Below are 12,348 nucleotides of genomic sequence, written 5' to 3' on the forward strand. Positions count from 1 at the left end.
CCTGTATATGTCCTTAATTCTGTACACACAGCATTTAAAGAACCCATATTGCTTTAGCACCTTGTAGGGCAGTGTAAGTGACAACTCTTAACTGTTTATCTGATGAGAGAGGAGGTAAAAACTGCAGCCTGTTGCAGGCATTCATCAACTAGACTTTCAGGGCTTGAAAAATGAACACCTAGTCCATCTTTATACATTGTAACAGATCTAGAAGCAAAAGCAGCCCTAGGACTTACTGAGGAGGCCCATAACCATGAATGTAGCTCATCCCAGCCTTTCCATGCAGTCTAGAATGAGAGCTGCGGAGTGGAAAAATAAGGCAGTTAACTAGCCACAAGAAGCTTGCTGATTCACACTGCTGTAGGTCAGTGGGCAATAAATTCCAAGCTGGAAGCTTCACAGAACAGGCAGTTAACATGCAGTCGTGCAAAGCCATTCTAATACATCCTGCTGTGAAGGTTGTTCATTGGGCAGCATTCCAGAAACAACACAGGTGGATTGAAAATGATGAATTGCACATATTCTGAGCGAGTGTCAAATAGGATGCATATCCAGAGTCTGGCCTTGTTGACCTTGTCTCTCAATATGTAATTAGGAGAGGTTATTTTTTCTGAAGTTAAGCAGCATCAGATGAATCACTGGCATGCATGTGATGCCTGTGTCTTCAGGAGGCAAGAAGTTTACCAGAAGTAAGGGTGTCTTTTCCCAGACAGGATATTCATATTGGTATGGTTGAAAAACACATAATGGCTGTGGGGACCGATCCTGTTTATGTGACCCTAATTTATGAATCTGTAAAAAGGATAGACATAAAGGTGGTATTAACACCATACCTCTTGCAGCACGCCTTCTGAATGCCTTTATTTTATTTATTTTATTTTTTTGCTTAGAGAGATGCTGCCAATGCTTTATGTCTAAGCTGTGCCTCTGTGAGTCATTTGCTCCTATTATTACTGCTACCTGTTGTGTATTTTTTGAAGTACATGAGGTAACCTTCCAACAGGGTGACAACTAGAAGTGGTCGGGTTCTTTGCAGAATTTGCATAAGTAAATATTAAAACAGTTACTGTAGCCCAACATGGAACTGTCTAGCAGCCAAAAGTTTTTAAAAGGTTTCTGCTGCTATGCTGTGCAGTATGGGAAAGAGCTGGGAATTTTTTGTGTCTGTTTCTTCCCTGTCATTGTAGGATAATTAATAATGGAGCGTAAGCCTCTTACAAGACAGGAACATCTTAGTTACATTCAAAATAAAGCTTTTTAGAATAACTGTATTCTTAGCAAGCTACATGGCAATGCCAAACTCTTCACAGTAACAAAAATTTTAAAACCTTTAAAAGTAATTACCTCCAAAAAATTCTGTGGATATCTTACACGCTACCTGAAACTAACAGCAGTTCTGGTGAAGACATAATTGCAGTAATCCCATGAGCTTGTACCAGAAGCAGCAAAAAGGAACTGGAGAGGTATGAACACATGACTTGAGTTACACACAGTTTTGCAAGGAACGGGTGAATGGAAGTGAAAGAGAGATTCCCTGGTACTGCCTGGCACATAAATCATAGAATCACAGAAGAAATTAGGTTTGAAAGAACTTGTGAAGGTCTCTAGTCCAATCTCCTGATCAAAGCAGACCTAACTTCAAAGCTAGATCAGGTTATTCAGGTTTTTCCAGCCAAGTTATAAAAATCTCCAAAGGTGGATATTTTGCAGTGTCTCCAGGCACGTGTTCCAGTGCTGAACCACTTTTGGAGCAATAATTTTTTCTTTGTATCCAAAACAAATTTCCTGTATTGCAACTTGAGTACAATGATTCTTGTCTTGACACTGTTCCCTGTGAGAAGAGCTCCCTCTGTCTTACTTCATATGTCTTTACTTGGACAGGGAAACAAGTAGAAATTTCCCAAGCTGATAAAGATCACCTGGAAGATCTACCTAAAATAGAGGGAAATTACAATCCGTGCCCAAACATAATGCTCCTTTAATTAGCTCATTTAGGGGATTATAGGATTGTAGGAGAATTCAGGTTGGAATGGACCTCAAGGAGGTCATCTAGTCCAACATCCTGCTCACAGCTGGGTCAACTATAAGTCAGGTCAAGTTATTCAGGGCTTTATTCAGTTGGTTCTTGAAAACCTATGTAATCAGAGACCGCACAACCTCTCAGGGCAACCTGTTCCAATGCTTAACTGCTCTCATGGTGAACAAGCTTTTCTCTATATCCATTTGGAAGGTCTCATTTCAGCTTAAGTCTGTTGTCTTCCCAACTCCCTCTGTGAAGAGCTTGACTCCATCTTCTTGATCACCTGCCTAGGTGTTGGAAGGTTGCTAGGTATTGGAAGGTTGCTATTACGTGCCCCCAGAACCTTCTCTTCTCCAAGCAGAACAAGCCTTATTCCCTCAGACTCTCTGCCCATGGCAAGTGCTCCAGGCCATCTTGGTATCCTCTGCTGAACTTGTTGCAGTTCATTAATGTCCTTCTTGTACTGATGGGCCCTCAACTGGATGCGGTGTTCTAGATAGGGTCTCACAACTGCTAATAATCCTTTCCTTTGATGTGCTGTCTATGGTCTTGTAAGCACAGGATGCTATTGGCCTTCTTTGCTGCCACAGCACACTCCTGGATCATATTCAGCTTTCTGTCCACCATGACCCCAGGTCTTTTTCAGAAGAGCTGCTCACCAGCCTGTCAGTCCCAAGGCTGTAATGTTGCCAGGGATTATTCCCAGGTGCAGGAGTTTGTTTTTGTTCTTGTTCAAGATCATAAGGTTCCTGACAGCCCATTCCCTAGCTCATCTGTGTCCCCCTTAAGCTCTGCCCTTAAGTATATTAGCTGCCTGCGGCCATAATACATTCTCTGAGGGAAGTGATTCTTTAGTGTCTGCCATTTCATAATAAATTAACTTTCAATAATCATTAAAATTTTGAATTCATTCAATGGAGACATAATGTAAATGACAATTAAATTTAGTTGGGCTAGTTTAGATTGGAACATCTTATTCCTTTGATACTTTTTTTGGTGAGACTGACTGAAAGCCATGGTCCCCAGCAGTATCTATTTTGTCCTCTTCACTTTTCTGCTCTAGTCTCTTTCTCCTATATTCTCAGGTGTATTTTTTTTTTCCCCTCACAGCTGAGGGAAACCATGATACTTGGATAACTGGACTCATTGTAGACTCTTACTTTTACTAACCTGACTTTTACAACCATGTATCAGTAACTGTAGCACAGCATGACAGTGAGACCGAATCCAATCAGCCAAAACCCAGGCAATCAGAGGATGAGATATACTCAAGAACAGAGAGGCTGCCAACACCAGTTCAGTTTCTGAAGTGGTGACTGAATGGGGCTGATTCTCACTGTCCTGGCTGGTGTGCTGCACCCTATGCACTGTTCTAATGACCAGCTGCCTCGTGAGCCTCCTCTCTCCCCATAAGACCACTGTCAGCCACGTCAGCCTCCCCCAAGATCCTGTTTGGCAGCTTTGACTTTCTCAGGGAGGAGCAATTTTATTTTGTGCCAGCCAGGTGGGACCAGGAGAAAAGGGAGCTGCTGAAGCAACTGGTGGAGCTGGGTCCAACTGATGCCTGATGTGGATGCACCAGCAGATTGTGAACTGTGAGGACTTGATCCACCAAGGCCTGAATACTATTCCTCAGCAGTATGTGGTCAGGGTGGTGAGTACCATGTGGCCAGGCATGCTCACCACTGTCAGCTTCTTCCTCCTTATCTGCTTTGTTAGGAGATCTTCTTCAACAGGAAATGGTACAGCCAGAGCAGTCATGGAAAGTAAGTGTCCTGGCCCTATGGGATTGGGCTGTAAAGGGGTTCTGCAAGCCCTTAGATTCAGGCTGAATGCTAAGTCCAGATAAGTGGTTGCCATGTTTGAATGGAAGCTCCTCTGAGAAGCTGCCTGCCATGTCCTGTCAGCCATCATCCTTGGCACTTGGAACATCCTGCAGCATTGCATCTGCCCCACTCCACACAGCTCAGCATCACTGTTAAAGAGAACTCTATCGAGTGTTTTAGCACATGGAAAAGGTAAGTGGCCAGCTTAACAGCTGTTCTACTCTGAGAACAACAGCCCGTACACCCCACTCACCAGCTTCAGGCATGCCAACCTGTTGTGATTCTGTGATTATGTGAGCCAGTGTCTCTCACTCCTATAGGTGGAGCATAGCCAGAGCACCCTGACCACCTCTGTGTACTCATGAAGGATTTCTCCTTCTCAACACTATCCTCCATCTTGTTTTCCAACCCAGTACCCATTCAAGAACAACTCCAGCCTGCCCAAGCCACTGGGGTGGTGCAAGTACCACACAAATAGGAAGCATCCACCTGGTGCACTAAAGAACCTTTGCCTTCAGTAGCTAAATTCCTCTACCTTTCTCCACTCTGCCCCCAGAGAGCCTGGCTGATGGTTTATTCTCACATAAGTGCTTCAAGTGTGGTGTGAAGCAGTCCCCTCCTGGCTGAAGAAAGTGACATTTGGGTTTTCATTTCAAATGCACTGGGGCAAGTCTCTCCCCTCCCTCCAATTTCCTTCTCAAAGGATTTCATTTAGAATCTGGCCATCTGTTTTTAAGTGGAAGAAATATCTACTTTCTGCAGACTGGTTAAAAAAACCAGACATCCCAACTCCAAGCCCACCCTGCTCTTCTCCTCCACTTGGAATAACAAAATCTCAGTGTGCTTCATAAATTCAAGGGGGCCTTCTCCTGCCACCTGGGAAAAAGAGCTGAGAGCTTATCAGACACTTCAGTACAAAATTGCCACACTTCTGAAAGTTAGTGGGGCTGACTTCTTCCATTTCTAGTGTGATGGTTCTTTATGGAGGCAGAGCTATGGGGAAGGGGACTGTATGTGAAAGTGGGAAAGACAAACTGCCTTAGCCACACTGGATGAAGAGATAAGAACAGCTGCAAAAAGAAGACAAGATCACTACTCCCTATTTCCCACCCCTTTGTTGTTCCAGCTGAAGGAGCAACAGCAAGAGCTGATCCTGCACTCCCTTCTTACTCCTTCCCTGCTAAAAGGGAGAGGCACTAGTCCATACCAATCACTGCAGCCATCTGCATCCCCACCTTCAGCACCACAGCTCCAGCTGTCATCACTGCCACAATACCTGCTCACCCTCCTCTGTCTGGATGGATTGCTTCATTCAGTAGGAACCAATGATCGAGGAGTTCCCAGCTGCACACAAAACTTATTATAGTGTTACAAGGATCACCCAGTGCCTAGAGAGAGAGAGAGAACCTGCTGCTCTGCCCCTTTCCTCAACTACTAAAATGAATCTCCTCAACTGCTAAAATGAATGGGCAGGTAGCAGTGGCTTATCAGGTGAGGCAGAGGGTGGTCTGGGTGAGAAACACCAGGAATCAAGACATCATGAACTAGCCTCAGTAGGAGCTGTGATACCCCACCTGTCTCCCAGCATCTGGTTGGACCTACTCACTGCATTCCCCTCTGTTTTTCCCAGGATAAAATTGCTGTGAATTACCTTTTTCTCCCCTATTTCCAGCATGTCTTACCATCAGCAGAGAGTGAGGGCCCCCAGAGGCTTTGGTTCCTGGATCTGTTTCCACAGTCCATCAGGGACAGAAGCTGAGAAATTCTTCATGAGTACACAGAGAGGGTCAGGGTGCTCTGGCTATGCTCCACCTATAGGAGTGAGAAACACTGACTCACATAATCACAGAATCACAAAGAAGTGGTTGAGGTTGGAAGGGACCTCTGGAGATCATCTAGTCCAACCCCTCTGCTCAAGTAGGATCATCTGGAGTGTGTTAGGATTGCATCCAGATGGGTTTTGAATATCTCCAGAGAAGGAGACTCCATAACCTCTCTGGGCAACCTATGCCAGGGCTTACTTTCAGAGGAAAGAAGTTCCTCCTCATATTCAGGAGGAACTCCCTGCGTTTTAGTTTGCACCCATTGCCTCTTGGCACTACTGAAAAGAGTCCAGCCCCATCTTCTTGACACCCTCCCCTTAAGGTATTTGTAGACATTGATAAGATCCCCTCTCAGTCTGCTCTTCCCCAGGCTAMACAGGCCCMGTTCTCACAGCCTTTCCGCTTAGGAGAGATGCTCCAGGCCTCTGATCATCCTCGTAGCCCTATGCTGGGCTCTCTCCAGTAGCTCCATGCCTCTCTTGTCCTGGGGAGCCCAGAACTGGACACAATACTCGAGATGATACCAGGGCTGAGTAGAGGGGCAGGATCACCTCCCGCAACATTCTTCCTAATGCACCCCAGGAGACCATTGGCCTTCTTGGCCATAAGGGCACATTGCTGGCTTATGGTCAATTTGTCATCCACCAGCACTCCCAGGTCCTTCTCCGCAGAGCTGCTTTCCAGAAGGTCAGCCTCCAGCCTGTACTGGTGCATGGGGTTATTTCTCCCTAGGTGTAGGACCCTGTACTTGCCCCACTCCATGCAGTTTCTCTCTGCCTAACTCTCCATCCTGTCCAGGACTCTGAATGGCAGCACAGCCCTCAGGTGGATCAGCCACTCCTCACAGCTTGGTATCATCAGCAAACTTGCTGAGGGTGCACTCTGTGCCTTCATCCATGTTATTTATGAAGAAGTTGAACAAGATGGGACCCAGTACTGAGCCCTGGGGAACTCCACTAGCCACAGGCCTCCAACTAGACTCTGTGTCACTGATGACAAATCACACACGAAATGCATGAAGTCACAGCTTTCTCCCATTCCTCCAAATCTTCTTCCTGAGCATTTGCACACACTGCTCCTCACACCTTTCATTGAAACTTTTACCTCAGAGGAACACGCAGTTGAGAGATGCTGCTTCAGCTTCTTCCTTACCAAAGTGCCATGTCCAGTATCAGGAATAGGAAGGATTACAGGGAAAAAAATCAACCATGCTGGGGCCCATTTCCATTCCCCTATCCTCTTCTTTTTTCGTGCAGAGCTTGAGAGACAGGATCCAATGGCTCCAACAGACCTCCAGAGAAGGAAAGGCACTGCCTGCATGGTGACCATTCACATCCGTCGTATTTTATATGTGCTCCTTTCACCTTGGCCTCTCTCTCAGCTATTCTTCCCTCAGATAACTTGGTTTTCCAAGCGTCTTATGCTGCATTTGGCCCATTTGGCAGGGATCTTTGTATCTTGTCTCTTTTGTATTTCCAAATAATGTCTGTGTGCAGTAATGGAGCAGATGAAGGTGTTGTGGACCTTCTGATATGGTGGGCAGAGCAGTAGAGAGGAGTCACTGACCAGTGCATGAGTGGATGAAATCACCCTTCACAKCTGCTTTCAGACCCCAGTGACCTTGCAATGTCCATCCCAGCTGCCCTTCCTGATGGTCAATCTCTGTCCTGTCAGAAAGGGGGCCTATCAAAGGTGGGGTCATTCATAGGGTGGAAGGGGCACTGAAAAAAAAAATGGTCTCAGCCCCTGAACACTTATTGCAGCTGCTGAACAAAACAAAGCAGGGCAACAGAGCTGGGAAAAGCTTCTGCATGCTAGCAGAGAGACACAGGGAGAGGCCACTCTATCTCTGCCATCCAGCAGCTCTTATCCCTTATGCTTGCCCCTTTGGTATACACTCTTGAGTCTCCCCTCTTTCCTCCCCTGACATTTTATCACATGTACTGTACCTGGTCTCTTTTCTATGCATTTCCCCTCCTCAGCAGCAGTTGCTCTCATTGAGTCTGCTGAATGGGGAGCTGGAGGAAGCCCTGCACACACACAGTGCCTGGCATGTTCCACCCTACTCCACTGGTCTAGGATGGTTCTGACTTACAAAGGTGTGACTGGAGTGCCACAAGGATGAGGATAATTCCATCTGCTTGATGGTCTCGTTTTTATAGAGGAACATAGTGACTCTGCTGCTCTTTCATTTACATTCACTAAGGAAAACATGGGAAAAAAGACACTTTCCATGGCCATGCCTAGCCCTAGTGCCTTCTTAGTTTCATTGTCCATTTGCAAGCCTGGCTATATAAGGCGCCATCCCCCAGGTAATAAGAGTCTTTCTGAGTTTTTCCTATTCCTACAGCCCCTGTGAAGGAGACAGCAAGGGACAAAGCATGAAAGAGAAGGCCTGGCCTGCTCTGTGTCTTGCTCCTCTGGATCTCAGAGATGGGCTGTGTGAAGACAGGGATAGTGTAGGTCAAGCAACACAGCTCCCTACCCCCAGCCTGCAGCCCTCATTCTTCTTGGGGAAAGGAAGGTGGGAGCAGTGCTTCCAGGGGCCTGTGTCACTAATCTGAGACACTGGAAGGGACAGAAAGAATGTCTGTGAAGCAGGTACACGCATATATATATATATATATATATGTATGTATGTATGTATGTGTATATATATATGCATATACATATGTATATATATGCATATATACATGTGCAGCAGGCACATTTGGAACACTTTCTGTAACAGAGTGCCAGAAAAAGACAGTGCAACTTTGTATTGCAGTATGAACAAAAAGAAAAAAAAAAAGGCTTTTCTTGGTCACACAGTATATAGGTTTCTATGACGAGATAACTTTTGGCAGGATGAATGGAGAGCAGGKTTTTTTTTTAACTTGGACTTAAGCAAGATGGCCTTTGCCACAGTTTCCCATAGTATCATTATGGTCAAATAGTTGAGATAATATTTGGGTAAGTGGGCAATAAAGTAGGTGAATAACTGGCTGGACCATCAGGCTCCAAGGCTTGTGATCAGCCTCTCTGAGCAGTCAGTTTATTAGCTATATGTCCCTCAGGGGTTGATACTGGGTCTGATAGCGTTAGTCTTTTTCTAAAGACAGCAGGTTAAGAAACATTGTTATTCTCTTTCATATGGTACCGCACCTGGAGTGTTGTGTTCAGTTTGGGGCTCCCCACTGGAAGAAGGACATGGACATACTGGAACAAGTTCAGGAGAGATCCATCAGGATTGTTTGGGAGAAAGGAATGCATGACATACATACAAGGATAATTTGAGAGTTAGGCAGAGGGAAAGACTCAGAGGTGGGAGGAGGGAGGGTCTCATTGCTCTTTGTCTGCCACTGGYGCTCGTGAGACTGCATGTGGTATATTGTGCCCAATTTTGGGTTCCCCAGGAGAAGAAAGAAACTGACACTTTGGAGTGAGTCCAGCAGAGGTCAATCAAGATGATTTGGGGGTTGGAACATGTGGCATACAATGAGAATTTAAGAAAGCTTAGTTTGTTCAGTTTTAGGAAGAAAAAGGGTGAAATCTCATTGCAGTCTTCAGTTTGCTGTGGAAATGGTTTAGAGAAGATGGAGCTAGGCTTTTCTGAGATACGTATAGAGAAAGGATGATAGGCATCCATTCCATTGGAACACGGAAAATTCTGATTAGCTATTAAGAAAAAAATTTCTGGGTGTCTTTCAAGTGCTGTACTAGTTGGTCCTCTCCTCAGCTGCTCCCTATTCTCTGGGACACTTTCAAATTCTCTCTTGTATTACCAGCCTCCCAAAAACAATCTGCTGTTCTTTGGGGGAACTTTCAGACCTATTTCTTTTTTCTTAGAGTGTTGATTTGAAGGAGGAAATAGCTGAATCTGGAGTCATAATAAGGATTAGAGGTGAAAAAAAAAGAGAGTGCAAGTRCAAATGTGGAAGTCATGCTGAAAAGATGCAAACAAACAAAAGCAAGTGTTCTCTTCTGAGGACTATGGCACTTGTGGTTGGCATGAGGACCTTGCCCTATGATTCAGGCTAGAAATAGGGTTCTGTTTGAGAGAAAGCTTACCACAATAGTTGAGGGAAGGGGGCTTGAAAGGAACTGACAAAGGAAACTGAGGGCTGCAAAAGAATTTTCCTCTGAGTAACACCGAGTTTTGCCAGGGCGTGAGGTCTCAGGTCYATGCATCAACCTCTGGTTACAGTTAGGCTTAGGGCTAGGGTGGCAAAAGAGAGAAAGTACAATGCTACATGTGGAACAAGATGATTTCCAAAAAAAATCAAGAAATGTCAAAAATTCTCCTCTGAAGAGTATGGAGTCTCTGGAGGGAGTGGGGGTCGTAGGACTATAGGTCTGCCTAGGGTTAGGGCTGAGAAAAAGATAGAGTACAGCACTGCAGTTGGAATGTAGCTGGAAAGGGACCACCAAAAAAAAAGTGAGAACTGAGAAAGAATTATTTTCTGAGCAATAAAATAAAAATAATGAATAAAAAGAGTAGAGTCCTTTGCCTATGGGTCAGCCTAAGGTTTAGACTGTGGTTTGATTAAACAATGATGCAGCTTGGAGTGGGCTGGAAAGGGCATGCCAAAGGAAAGTGAGTGCTGCAAAGGAATTCTCTGAGGAATACAGAATATGTGGAGTTAGTTTAGAGTTGAGAGTAAAAGAAAGCACAATATAACATTTGCAGTGTAGCTGGAAAGGGCCTACCAAAGGAAAGCACTGCTGCAAATAGAATTGCTCTCTGAGGAAAACCAAGTTTCTAGCATGAATGAGGTCTTCACCAGGGCCTACAGGTTACAGTCAAGGTTGCAAAAATATAAAGCACAGAGATATAGTTGGAGTGCCCTTGGGAAAGGACTGAGAAGAGTGAAAGCTGCTAATAGAATTCTGCTCCGAGAAAGGAGCTCTTGGCTAAATTCAGACAGAAGAAGAAAGTACACAGAATGTGGAAGAGGGGACAGGCTACCTGGGAGAATTATAGGAATGCAGTCAGAGTATGCAGAAATACGGTGAGGAAGGCTAAGGCCCAGCTGGAATTGAGTCTGGCAAGGGATGTTAAGGACAATAGGAAGGGCTTCTTCAAATACATCAGCAGCAAGAGGAGGACTAGGGAAAATGTGGGCCCACTACTGAATGGAGCAGGGGCCCTGGTCACAAGGGATACAGAGAAGGCAGAATTACTGAATGCCTTCTTTGCTTCAGTCTTCACTGCTGAGGGCAGCCCCAAGGAATCCTGTAGCCTGGACGTGAGGGAGAAAGTCCACAGAAGGGAAGACTTTCCTTTGGTTGAGGAGAATAGGATTAGAGACCTTCTGGGCAAGCTTGACATCCACAAATCTATGGGCCCTGAYGGGATGCATCCACGGTACTGAGGGAGCTGGCGGATGTTGTTGCCAGGCTGCTCTCCATCATCTTTGAAAGGTATTGGGGAACTGGAGAGGTGCCTGAGGACCGGAATAAAGCCAATGTCACTCCCGTCTTCAAGAAGGAGGACCCAGGCATCAATAGGCTGGTCAGCCTCATCTCCATCCCTGGAAAGGTGATGGAACAGCTCATTCTGGATGACATCTCCAGGCATATGGAGGAAAAGAAGGTGATCAGGAGTAGTCAGCATGGATTCACCAAGGGGAAATCCTGSTTMACCAMTCTRGTAGCCTTCTATGATGGAATGACTGGCTGGGCAGATGAGGGGAGAGCAGTGGACGTTGTGTACCTTGACTTCAGCAAGGCTTTTGACACTGTCTCCCATCACATCTGCCCAGGTAGGCTCAGGAAGTGTGGGTTAGATGAGTGGACAGTGAGGTGGATGGAGAACTGGCTGAAAGGCAGAGCTCAGAGGGTTGTCTTCAGTGGTGTGGAGTCTAGTTGGAGGCCTGTGGCTAGTGGAGTTCCCCAGGGCTCAGTACTGGGTCCCATCTTGTTCAACTTCTTCATCAATGACCTGGATGAGGGGACGGAGTCCACCCTCAGCAGGTTTGCTGATGATACCAAGCTGAGAGGAGTGGCTGATCCACCTGAGGGCTGTGCTGCCATTCAGAGAGACCTGGACAGGCTGAAGAATTGGGCAGAGAGGAACCTCATGAGGTTCAACAAGGGCAAGGCCAGGGTCCTGCATCTAGGGAGGAATAACCCTAGGCACCAGTACAGGCTGGAGGCTGACCTTCTGGAGAGCAGCTCTGCAGAGAAGGACCTGGGAGTGCTGGTGAATGACAGATTAACCATGAGCCAGCAATGTGCCCTTGTGGCCAAGAAAGCCAATGGTCTCCTGGGGCTGCGTTAGGAAGAGTGTTGCCAGCAGGTCAAGGGAGGTGATCCTGCCCCTCTGCTCAGACCTGGTGAGGCCTCACCTGGATTACTGTATCCAGTTCTGGGCTCCCCAGGACAAGAGAGACATGGAGCTACTGGAGAGAGCCCAGCATAGGGCTACAAGGATGATCAGAGGACTGGAACATCTGCCCTGTGAGGAAAGGCTGCGAGAGCTGGGTCTCTTTAGCCTGGGGAAGAGCAGACTGAGGGGGGATCTTATCAATGTGTGTAAGTACCTGAAGGGAGGGTGTCAGGGGGACAGGGGCAAACTCTTTTAAGTTGTCATGTGTGACAGGACAAGAGGCAATGGGCAGAAATGGAACCACAGAAAGCTCAGCCTGAATGTGAGGGGAAATTTTTTCACTGTGAGAGTGACAGAGCACTGGACCAG

This window comes from Rhea americana, unplaced genomic scaffold (genome assembly GCF_003343005.1).
Source record: "Rhea americana isolate MKP2758 unplaced genomic scaffold, rheAme1 scaffold_142, whole genome shotgun sequence".
NCBI classification, from domain to species: domain Eukaryota; kingdom Metazoa; phylum Chordata; class Aves; order Rheiformes; family Rheidae; genus Rhea; species Rhea americana.